Source organism: Chondrus crispus, genomic scaffold (genome assembly GCF_000350225.1).
Source record: "Chondrus crispus Stackhouse genomic scaffold, scaffold_227, whole genome shotgun sequence".
In the NCBI taxonomy this organism is placed as follows: Eukaryota; Rhodophyta; class Florideophyceae; order Gigartinales; family Gigartinaceae; genus Chondrus; species Chondrus crispus.
In genome coordinates, this window is record NW_005179105.1 from 68,568 (window position 1) to 80,893 (window position 12,326).

A 12,326-nucleotide genomic window follows, 5' to 3' on the forward strand; every position below is an offset into this window, starting at 1 on the left:
ACTGACACACCAGATCCCGACCATGGCACCATCAGGAAACCTAATTGTTCGAGGAATGCTGACTTGCACTTCTTCCTGGACTGGTTCAAGTACTTGCCCATAAGCTTGTATATCTTCCAAGCTCCGTGCCTGGCAACGTCCCGCGTCGTCGGAACCTCCTTTACCACAACTTTCTCTGGCGCTTGCATGTTCCCGGGCCCGGGCGTGTATTCACCATCCTCTTCTTCCCCAGAATCACTTTCACTTTCGACATCCTTCAGTCTACGTTTCGAGGCTTCAGACTTACTGTAATCCTGCACCAACCTGGCGTGCTCGATGTCGGTTTCAAGGATGAATCCTTTCTTCAGCCAGTCTGGTTGGCGCAAACTCACAGCTTTCCCGGTGCAACTGAAATCGACGGGAGTGTCCGTTTTACAAGTGCGGCCCTCAGGATTTTCAGCAGTTTCACGAACGGCGTCGGCTGCGATAACATTCTGATCTGCTCTGGCCTCCCCTTCCTCGCCGTCATCCGCAAACATTCCAAAGCTGTTCAGCTGCACATTGTATATGAAGTTGAGGACAACATTCTTCTTGAAGCGACTGTGGCGTCCGCCAATACCCTCTCTGAACTGCTTTCTTGTCTCCCTTGGATTTTTCCCGCACAGCAAAACCTGTACTGCAGTTGAAAAACGAAACAAGACACGTTCCTTGGCCAAGGTGTTATCACGAGCTGTCCGAAGAACTTCGAAGGGTACGATGCTGCATAGAATTCGATGACAAGCATCTCGGTTGACAACAAGGCCATCACAAGGAGTGAGTTTGTCCAGAAGCTTGTTAAATCGGCTGAGGGGGGTGTCTGTGGATTTGTTAGACGTGTTTGTTCTGGACACAATGGCATGAATATCTGCTAGCTGGGTGCCCACCTCATCAAATCTTTTGTCTGTCTTATCCATTCTTTCAACAAGACTGCTTGTCAGCGTATTGAGCCTTGCATTGAGCACGCCCTCGAGTTTTCGGAACATGGACTGTAAAATGGAATTTGTAGTTGTCACCGCTCCCAATGCATGAGGTTGTTCCGTGCTTTCTATATCGATATCCAGGTCGTCTCCAGGCTGATGTCGGCTGACGCTTGTCCCAGGAACTTCCGTAATTCCCCCGTCATCGCTATCCGAACAGTATTCCGCCCGGAGATGTTTCTTAAGCTCTCTTACGCCGCGCTCAGCCATAGCTGTGGAACCCTCTTCCTCAAACAAACTTTCGGGGTCTGATTCCAAGATGCGTGCGCGTCGTTCCATCAGTCTGAATCTATCCTTTTCTTCGCGGTCACGTCTCTCCATTTCTGCTTCTCTCTCAGCGTCTTCAGCTGCCAGATCCTCATCTTCTTCATCGTCTGAATCCATGATCATTTCTGGCACTTTGCGAACAGGCTGCTCTTGCAACGCTGTTTTTGTTCTGGGTGAACGTCGGGGTGATGGTTCTAATGTATCCTCTTGCCCCGGACGGAGAATCAGGTTTTTGACTGGTGTGATTTCTGGGGTAATTGGGTGCACTCGCGCTTGTCTAGGTACCATTTCCTCATTCTGCAAATGAAGCACCCGCCTTGACGATCTCACAGTCGTGACTGGGCGCTCATCGCCCTGCGTTGCGTTGGATTCCGTAGCGGCCGCTCCCCGAGACTTCCGGGCTAACGCCCGGTTACGGGGGGATCTTCTACGGCTGTTTCGAGGGGTCAACTGCGAGAGAATAGCCCTTGTTTTGGGCGGAGAAACGTTTGGCCGGCGACGAACCTCCGAACTGTTGCGACGCATCTTCTTAGAGCCTGGTGAAGCATTGGCTGCTTCGGGTATAGCACGTTTCTTGGCGGCCCGTGTATTCGACATTGGGAAAAAGGGGCGGTGTTCCTCAATTTCTGGATACCAAGAACCTGCAGCTATAACAGCATGTGAAAAAGTTGGCCGGCCGGCCTAAAGGCCACCCATTACAGTATTGGTGAATATCAATGTGAAAACGCCCACAAACGTACTGTGAGTGGCCACGACTCTTCCATTTTGTTAGAAAATTCCTGTTCGGGGGTCCTTGAATGAGTCGTTGGACAATAAAAATCTCCCCGGAGAATGCTTGGATTGCGGATATCTGGGGTATGCCCAGACCGAATCCGCGCTCGCCACACGACAAGGCTATTTCCCGTCCGAATCATCTCAGAGATCGCCTATCGCGTATCTTCGACAAGATAAGTGGCGTCCGCCTTGACAGAGGAATGCAACGCCTTCGGGCATGCCGAGAAAGAGAAGCGCTGCCTCTACCGAATGATTTCGTCGAGGTTCTATGGATGTTGGAAGACGATGACGACGAAGCAACGTGGTGCAGCGCGCAAGTAACGGATATTGAGGATGCTCCCGCCACGGCCGCGAACGATAAGGTTCAGGTGTTGGCGACAGCTACTTTGGAATACGAGGAGAAGGCTGCATACGGTGATCATATTCATCAAGTGGAATTCGTTGTTGGCCGTTTATTGAGACGCGCAGAGCGGGATGGAGACGAGAATAACAATCCGGTACTGACATGGCGGACGCCAGTTATTTCACAGGCTCATGACGGGATGGATGAAGCGGATAGAGACTGGACTGGAGATGATATTGCAAAAAACAGTAAGAGGCGGAGATTTGTTGACCAGTACCGGATGAAAGAACTCGCGGATATCGTTGATCGACTGAGGAAAAGCCATGCACAAGTACTTGGCCAAGTAGACATGCTAAATCGGAAGGTCGAGCTAAACAGTTGTCGGATATCGGAGGGGCTGTCGTCGACAAGGGATGAGTCCGTGCTGAAGATAGTGAACTTTCTGCGCCACCGCCTGGAAGTCGCAGTGCAGAAGTCGCTGCGTAAGCCGTCAAGTCATATTGAACAAACGTCGGCCGACAAAATGAATATAGGGACCTTAGGGGGTATGACGCAGAGCTTCATTCGGGTCGTTGCGGATTGCGAGCTGGCAGATTTTGAGTTGATAGCGAGGAATCTATACGGCTGCATGGTCGAGGACTCGACATTGCGTCTGGTGTTCTATCCTGAGTATGCAGAGACACAGGGCCCGGCCGGGACATCGCAGACATTCTACATACTGTTCAATCGCATGGCAGGGCTTTGTTCATTTCTGGGATTATACCATAAGGCGGACCGTCTCGCGATGTTGAAGAAGAAGGGCAGTGCGGGGGTCGGAATGTTGAGGTTGATGGGTACGTATGTATATTCGAGCGATGTCGGGGCCCCCGCTGCAGTTTTTGTAGGGCACAGTTGCGGAAACACCTTCGAAAGGGATGTTGCTAACCCCGGGAGCGGAGAGCTTGTGTTGTTCAGGAACAACCGCATATGGGACTCGGAAAGCAAGACCTTCGATGCAGGCCTGCGTTGTACTAGGCGGAGGCCGTCCATAGTGGAAGACCCAAATGTGTCAAGCGCAGTTCCTCTGCCCAGTCGGGCTTTTCATTTGGTGTGGCGGAGAGGGCAAGAGGTTTCCGGGCACTGGTCTAAGAGGGACAGGAAAAGGCATGTTCGTGTTCCAGGGCAGCTGGCAGTCGTGATGCCATATGTGATGTTTGTGGGGGACTCGCATTGCGCGGACGCGCGTCGAGAGCTGAACGAAGATGCGATGAACGAAATTGTCAGTCCGGTGCACCCGGGAACTGTTGGTCAACAGGATGTGCCGGGTTCACCCAACACCGCTGGCGGTAATGTATAGTAATGTAGTTTATGGCTACTAATAAACGACGCTGCGATACATTTACACTGAAGCGATCTCGAGAAATGCTCCTTCCCATTTTCCACACGTGGATGGCCACACTATGCAGCTTCAAAGTGTTGGTGCGCACCAGTACAATATCAGCCTGGATCTAGTAGAAACTAACAGATATCCGTCCTATACTATATTTTACATTAAAAATGGCTCATCAAGCTAGACCAGCGGTAGGTTTGATACGATCAGAAAAGTGTGCTGCTCGCGCGCCAAAAAATCTAAAACAAAATTCGAACCACTAAATCTACCGGGCCATTCTAAAAAATCATTTCAGATATTGAAAATATGACCTCGTAGTGTGTCCTCGGATGACCGGGGCAGGAACGCGTCCGTACGGGCCCCTTGTGAGCATCATCGACTCCGGGTCGTCCGTTTGCGTCTCGGTGGTCGAGGGTAGCTCCGCCGTCGGTACAGACGACCAATCTTCTTGCATAAGGTGCATCGACTCGCCACCTACGGCGTAGTTTTCGGCCATCGCTGGCCGAGAGTCAGCAGAAGACTCTGTCATCATCATTCGATGTTGTCCGGCGTGCGATAGCGCCGGTCGGGTCGACGGCTTCAAAATGCCGACCTGCCTTTTTCCGCCATGTTCGGCGTTTCTTTCGCCACCGAAGCGGGCCCGAAGAGCATCGCCTTCATTCTGGGCGTACTGGACGATATCCAGGAACGTGATCCTGCCACGACGACTTCGTCTCATTCGACGTTCTGTCTCGCGAAATCGCGATACGAGAGACCGGATTCCCGGATTGAGCCCGTCAATGAACATTGTAATTCGTTCATCGGCGTCGTGCACGTCACCGCTACGAAACTCCGCGTCCAGCAGACGAGCGCTGTAACGGGATTCTGATTCTTCCGCCTTCTGGCGCACATCTCGAAGATCGAGTACTGCACTGCTGATGGCGTCGTTGGTCGCATAAGTGCGTAGCAGGTACTGTACCGCTTCGGGCCAGTACGAAATTCCTCCATCGAAGGAGTCCATCTGCTTTGTCGCATCGAACTGCATTCTTGCCTGGCCTTGCAGGAAATACTTCACTGCTACCAGTGCCTGGGACTCCTTCATGGAGTTGGTCTCACATTCCTCGACGAAACGAGATAGAAAACCCAAAACCTTAATGGGATCACTCCCGTCGAAACGGAGTTCGGGAGCGCCAGTTTGGATTGATCTAATGTGATCCTTGACTTTACGGGTTTCTCGCCCACTTCGGCGTTTGTGACGCCCTGTCAGCCTGTAACGGCGGTAGTCCAGAGCGCCATCGAAGAGGCAATTTGTGGGTCGAAGCACCTTCAGTTCGGGGTGCTTCTGCCCAAGCTGGCGACCGTGCCTCCCGCCTTGCCGCTTTCGTCTGCGGCGCTCACCAGCATCCTCACTTGAGGCTTCTTCGTCATCCGACGGGCCCGACTCACAGTCATCAAAATCGTCAGAGTACGGAGGGGATGGATTCCAATCAGGATCATAGCGATCCTTCTTGCTCTTGCGCGATTTCCGCGATTCTCGAGATCTCCTCGATTGCTCGCCAATGTGGCGTTCGAACTCATGAGCTCCTCCTCTCGGAGTATTTTTCCTTGCAACTCGGGGTTCATTTTGTTCCTCGCGGTCGGCCTCGTCACCTCCACCGTGGAGTTGCTCCTAGACCGATTCGAGTTTTCTAACCATCCGAGCCAGTACATCGCGGGTTGTTGTTGTGACTGACCCGTCGATAGCGTCCGGAATCTGGAGATCCTCCAGAACGGAGTTAACGTCGCCACGTAGAAGGCGCAGCTCAGCGTCTGCGCGGTCATGACGCGCCTCCATCGTGGAGATTTTGGCACGCAGAACCGTGAGAGTATCTTCAATATGAAGTATACGTTCGCGAACGAGGGCGACCACTGTAGTCTCGACGTCGGCTATCTTCCCAACGTCTGGGGTACGCGCCCCGCTGCTCGCGCTGGGCTTCTCCATTATCGGAGTTGGTTGGTCCTGATCTGGCTGTGCATTCACAGCCACCGCTGGGAGCGGATCGGTAGTTCTTGGGGTATCTCGCCCATCTTGGCGCTGCGTTCGATTGCTATGCTTATTGCTCGCGCCTCGAGTCTTGACCCCAGGAAGGCGGGGTTTTCGTGAATAGTTCATCGTGTGTCCACTCCTTCTAGGTCGGGAGACCAAAATGTAGTGCAGTGGACACACTCGCCAACGAGGTCGTAAATCTCGCTATGAGGGAAAGCGGTATGTCCAGTCACCACCAGGGTGTTCGGGGCCCTCTGTCCATAGTAGCTCAGAGGTAACGCGAGAATCGCGGGTAGAGTCGCGGTCAGCGCGTGAAGGGGTACTCGGGATCGAGTAACTAGAAGGAGTGGGTGTGGCGGTCGCGTCGCGGACCGCTATCGACAGCGTCAAAGAAGAACAAAACAAGAAAGCAGAAGAAAGAAGGAAGGAGAAGTGTAGCGTAGAAACGTAGAAAATAGGGAAAAAAGTAATGGAAAAACAAGAAAAAGGATGACGGCGAAGGGTGCAGGTATCAGACTTAGCTAACTAGATAGGAACCGTAGAGGATCCTACCAGAGATGGGGTCCGATCACCTGATATCTCTTTACTGTAGCGCCTTCCGACACCCGACCTATATAGGCCGAGCGCCGTCGTCGGCGTCGGTTACTAAATGGGTAATTAATAATTCATTATCGTCATTAGAATTGCCACTTGGCATTAGACGCTAATTAGCGTAGAAACTTGTGGGCACCACGTATGTATACGTGTCGTACACGTGTTGTACACGTATCATATACGTGTCATACGACTGTCATACACGTGTGTCCACGTGTGGTACACGTGGGGTACCTTCCCAAGTGTGTGCGCACAGTACACGTGTGGTGCGCTTATCATACACGTGTGGTATCATCCAAAGTGTACGCGTACACTTTGGATGAGTACACGTGTCATAGACGGGAGCGCACACCATACACGTGTGGGCTCATCCAAAGTGTACGCGTACACTTTGGATGAGCACACAGGTGACACACGTGTCAAAGGCGGGGAGCGTGGCCCCACGACGGCGGTGGCCAGGCGTAATGGGCGCGGGGTCACTGCACTACAATTGAGAAGATGAGGTGTATGACTTCTTGCTGTCTTGTTAGATTCTTATCTTAAAGATATGTAAGGGTTGACAACTCAGACATATCCAAATGTTTATTACAAATAGAATTTTTCTTAAAGTGCTCTAAAAAGTCTTAGGAAGCTACTGTAGTTGTTGCTAGAAACATGTATTACAAAAGAGGGAAATAGAGCATTCTCGTCAGGCACATACACCCTATCTAAACTTTTAGCTGCCCTTGTTAGTTCTGTTTGCACCATTCTCGCCCAAAACATGCAAATCTTTACGGATATGATTGCCGTGGAGTAGATATACTTCTTCAAATCAAGAAACGCAAACGTTCAGATCCAAGGTGTGGTGAGCCAATACTACTACGTTGGATTATAAAACTTGAACTCTCTCTTGAAATATCGTTTTAAAGGTTATGCATCGCTTTGTAGAATAGTGAGGTACAAAAAGTCTCCAAGCCATTACAAATTTCAGTAGGGTTAAAAAAGTACCTTTTTCTGCATTGAAAAACTTAGGATGTGTACTTTCTGAACCGTACTACCGCATACTACCCAAAATACCGAGCATTGACGAATTAAACCAAAGTGTGCACCGCTTTCGTGAGCAGAATTTTATCTGGTTCATATGAATCAATGACCTCAAATCTCGTTGCAGTCATTTCAGTCCGAAAACTGTGAATCAGCTTTTTTCGATGAATAATTCATGCTTCTATGGCTACTGACGATTAAACTTTTCGAAAATTCTGTTTTCATACGAATAAATTTGGATTTGGATCTATTTCGTTTCGTAACGTGGCTGTGATAGAGATAAAATTGTATCAAGTTCATGGAAGCAATATAATCTTTCAGGTTTTTTAGGTTGCGCTGCTGGGAAATTACAGGCTTTCATTCATAAATGGCGAAAATGTGATTTTAATACGAATACAAAAAAGGCCTGGAAGAACTTTAGGTGTTAAATGCACATGAGAATCGCTTTTTATCACCACTGTTAATGTGACGAAGTTTTATTCGTCATTGCAAATACTGATTTTATAAAAATCCAGAGCAGAATTTCTGGGTTGAGTATGACTCTTTTGTGCCGAAATATGTCCAAAAGTAGGCATTTGAAAATGCAGTTATGACTATGAAAGTGCAGTTCACAATTAGAATGATTGCGTTTAATTTTCCGGTTGTTCCGGTATGTTATTCTTTAATAAAAATGAAGCTTTAACTTTGGTTTTGGAGAAACTTTAACCTCGTACTGCGGCAGTTCGCATGAACCTAATTTGTTCTACTGTACTCTTCTTCTGTAAATTAATACAGTACTTAAATTGGTACTCGGAAGTCTAGAGTACATAATTTGGTACTCGGAAGATCCGAAAGTGATCCCTTTTTACTGCTGCATGGATTGGCAGAAAATTGGATCAGTTATATCTAGGTTTTTCGCATTTCGTGTCACTACTTTCAAAATACGTTTGACCGATGGTTGTTCTGACGATATCGGTGAGTGAAGTTTCGGCTCTTCCTGGAGGCTCTGGAGCTCTACGTGACCTGACACGTGACCATGTAAGGATCGGCATCACGCGGTTCGCAAATGATTCGGCAGTACACAACGTTTACTAGAAAAAATGGCACACATAACATTTTCGCACTACAGAGTAAAGTCTCGATATCGTAAACCGAAATGTGGCGCTTCCGAGCAGCCCATTGAGTTCGCCTTACCGAGGCAGTTCACGGCGGCGGAACTGCTCGTGTACACGTGTACCCGTTTTACGGGTACAGTAAGGAACACATCGTCACTTTCCTTGACTTTGTCCATCGACGGGCAAAGTCGACGGGCGCCATTCCATATCTGGACCACTTCACATTGTGATTCAGCCTTCCTTTTCTTTTAATTCTGCCACATCTATCATGGAGAACATCCATGGAGCTGTGCTTCGGGCGACATCCGTTGCGCTAGATGCAGCCCAGCAAACACACACTGCTGCGCAAGCAGTGATGCTGCAACCGACACATACCTCTAAGAAACGGAAGCCGGTGGCCCTCTCTGATAAGCAAACTGCTCTGAGGATGCTAGGCTTTCATAGCATCAGCACTCGCGAAGCTCCATTAATGAATGAAGAGACTCAAAAGCCATTGACACAGAAAGACATTGCGGCCAAATTTGGGGTTATGAAAAGCTCAGTCACAGGGTGGGTGAGGCAGGCACATAAAATCTTTGGTGATGAATGTATGAACCCAGTCATGTGCAAAAAAACGAATAACGACAGGATCACACCCGGAGCTTGAGAAGACGTTGACAGTTTATATTAATGACGAAACTCAGTATTTGCGAAACGAATCACCCCTTGGAGAGAGTATTGTTCGAGAAAAAGCATTGCGCATACGGGACACGAGGGTTGCACGGCTTACCGGACGAGCCGCATTGATAAACGATGTCGAAAAGAAAGATAAACGTTTTTCCATGCAAGACACTTGCAAAACGTTCGTGGAAGCCACGGCTGGTGCACTCGCTACGTTTCCCGCCATGGATTTACAAGCCGCAAGGGAGCCGGAAACGCTATGCATTTTAATCCTGAACTTGTGTCAGAGGCCAGTCATAATATGAAAAAGAAAGCCGCTCACTACCCCCTGTCATGAATTATGAACACAGATGAGGTTGCTGTTCTGTTCAGATCTCTGCCAAGTCGGTCGATTTCGCAGAATGCGACTCCCTATGAAAGGATGAATGATCGTCTAACTGCTGTTCTGACGGTCTGCGCGGATGGCTCGAAGGCGCCTTTGACTATTATCGGAAAATCACATCGCCCAAGAAGCTTTCCCAGCCATTTCAATGGTCCTAGAGATCGTAACGTCTAATACATGTCCCAAACCAACGCGTGGAACACAAAACAAATTTGGAGCAACATTGTACCCGCGATTTCGGGTTGTTTTTTCATTTTTGCTTTTTGCTTGTTTATTCATGCAGAAACTGAGAAACTTCATGATTCTTCATGAAGAAACGACTTTGGACAATGGTAGCCACGACTTACACGTTACATCTCCATGATGGAGATGGGCTACAGGGACCCTAGGAAGGCATGGGGGATCTCGATTTGGATGGTTGATCGCGATTATCGGTGGGTCGCCTAAAGAAGGCCGAAGTGGTGATTTTTTCATTTTGCAGCATTATCTGGCAGTTTTTGCGCGCAATTGCGCGCAAAAACATGATTTAATGAAATCGCGGCATTAGAGAGTTTACGAAGCAGCAATTCTACGAAAATTCTCGTTAAAAAACCAGGATTCAAGACAGGTGTCTCAAAGAAACGGGATTTGCCCCCGGATGCAGTTTCAGATTTTCGTTCTTTCGCCTCCTTAACGAAATTAAAAATAAGTAGGACTGGGGCACCCCCCACAAGAGCCAATTTGTATTCTGTATTTGGCGCGATGTGAACGACTGTCGGCGCTGACATATAGAATTCCGCCTTCCTCCTCCCGCACCTTCACTACCTTCCCACATTCACTTACGGCCCCCCACACACCCCCACATCCCTCCCCAACCCTCAACCCTGACAAAAAACCCACTAGACCATGGCATCACTGCTTCCGTCACCCCAGCCTCTAGTGCCTGCTCCTCCCTCAACGACAGCCGGTATCCCTTCCCCCTCCCCCGCATCAAATGGGGACTCAAACACCCCTTCCGCTGCCCCTCCCATCCTGCCAAACCCTTCTGGGACCTGCCTCAGTCCACCATCAAAGCCTCTGCAACCCTCCCAAGTACAACCACGCGCTCGGCGTTTTAGATTCACCGAAGCGGCAGACGTGCACCTCTTGAAGGCTGTTTCTTGCGCGGGAGCGCATACTGCTCCTTGGGGCCGTAAAGGTGCCCTCTTTGAAGAGGCTCATGCAACCTTTCTACAAACGGCCCCAAGGTCTGTTGTTGGTGGGAAGGAGCCCCCATCCCAGAAGAGCCTTGAGGAAAGGTTCAAGGCAGTTGTAGTCAAGCGGCGGAAAGAGGTGAAGCGCACGGCGGGAGCATCGGGGATCGTGGAAGTTTATGGGGAACGGGAGACCGTTTTGGACGATCTCATACTAGAGATCGATGAACACATGGAGCAAGAGAACGCGGATAAAGAGGATCGACTGGAGAAGGAAAAGAGGCTGACCGCTGCAGGAGTTGAGCTTCGGAGCAGGGCTCTCAGTCGCGGGCAGGGACAGCGTAGCAGGATTGAGGGGGTGGATATAGATGACGACGGTGTCTCCCGTGCCACAAGCCCGTCTACGACGGGATCAAAGACCAGACGTCGAATTCATTATGAATCCGATGATGAGGCGTCTGAAGCATTGGTCCGTGATATGGCTGTTCGTCAACAGCAAGAAAATCGGCGGCTAAAGCTTGATGAACAACGCTACGAGCTGGAAAAAAAGCGTGTAGAAGATGAAGATAGGCGCTTTGACGCAACGCAGATTTCGAAGCGTAGGAAACTATCCCTTGACGAGAAAAAGGCGGCTGTGGAAATCGAGGAGCGAAAGCAAGCGATGGTGGAGAGGGCGAAGATGATTGATGTATTGGCAGCCCTTGCCAAGAAGCTTGCGTAATTCGCTGTCGGGCCTCTGGCAACAGAGGTTGCTTTGTTTCCCCTTTCATAGGCTGGCTTTTGTTACCAGCGTTTTTCACACCATTCGCGCCCGCGATAGATTTAGCTTCCCAACTGTCATCCTTCATCCGCACTTTCTTCAACGCGTGCACTTGTGCTGCCAGCTTGTCTACCCTCCTACCTAAAACGGCGACTTCACCAGCGCCCGTAATCCCCAGTGCCTCGGGCTCACTGCCATAAACATAGAGCACATCCTCGATCAGCCCCCAGACAAAGTGCGCCACGGACTCGATCAATTCAGATCACATCGCCCTCCTCTGGCTCGCGACAACAACGGTAGTGTACCCAAGCAGCCTGATCCTGGCCAACGCGTACGCAAAGTCAGCATCGCCGGTCATGAGCACGACACCAAACGGCGTGTCCTGCTCGCAGGCGAGCAGACACAGCTCTGCGATCAGGGCCTTGTCCGCGGCGTCCTTCCTTCCGCGCGTTTCCACGCGCATCAAGGACACGCAGTTCGCCTGCAGCTGGTTGCGGAGCGTCCCCCGCAAGTGGATGATATTGCCGACGGACACGATGCGCAGCACGAGCGACTGCGGCGACAGCTGCGACACGCAGCGGCGCAGCGCGTGCACCACCCGTCTCCCCCGTGACGCCGTGCGGCACCGGCACGTTCTCGATGTCCCAGTACATCGTCCAGCCCACCAGCAACGGGCGGCGCGTGCAGGGCAGCGACGCAGAGAGTGCGGATGTGAGCGGTGACGGTTCGGGCGCCTTATCAGCCGGCTTGGACGTGGCCTTGCGCGGCTTCTGTGGGGACGTAGGGTTGGGCGGCTGGGAAGTGGGCTTGCAAGGCTTCTGTGGGGGGGGTTGGGTCTGGCGGTTTGGAAGTGGCCTTGCGCGGCTTCCATGTGGGCGCAGGGTCTGG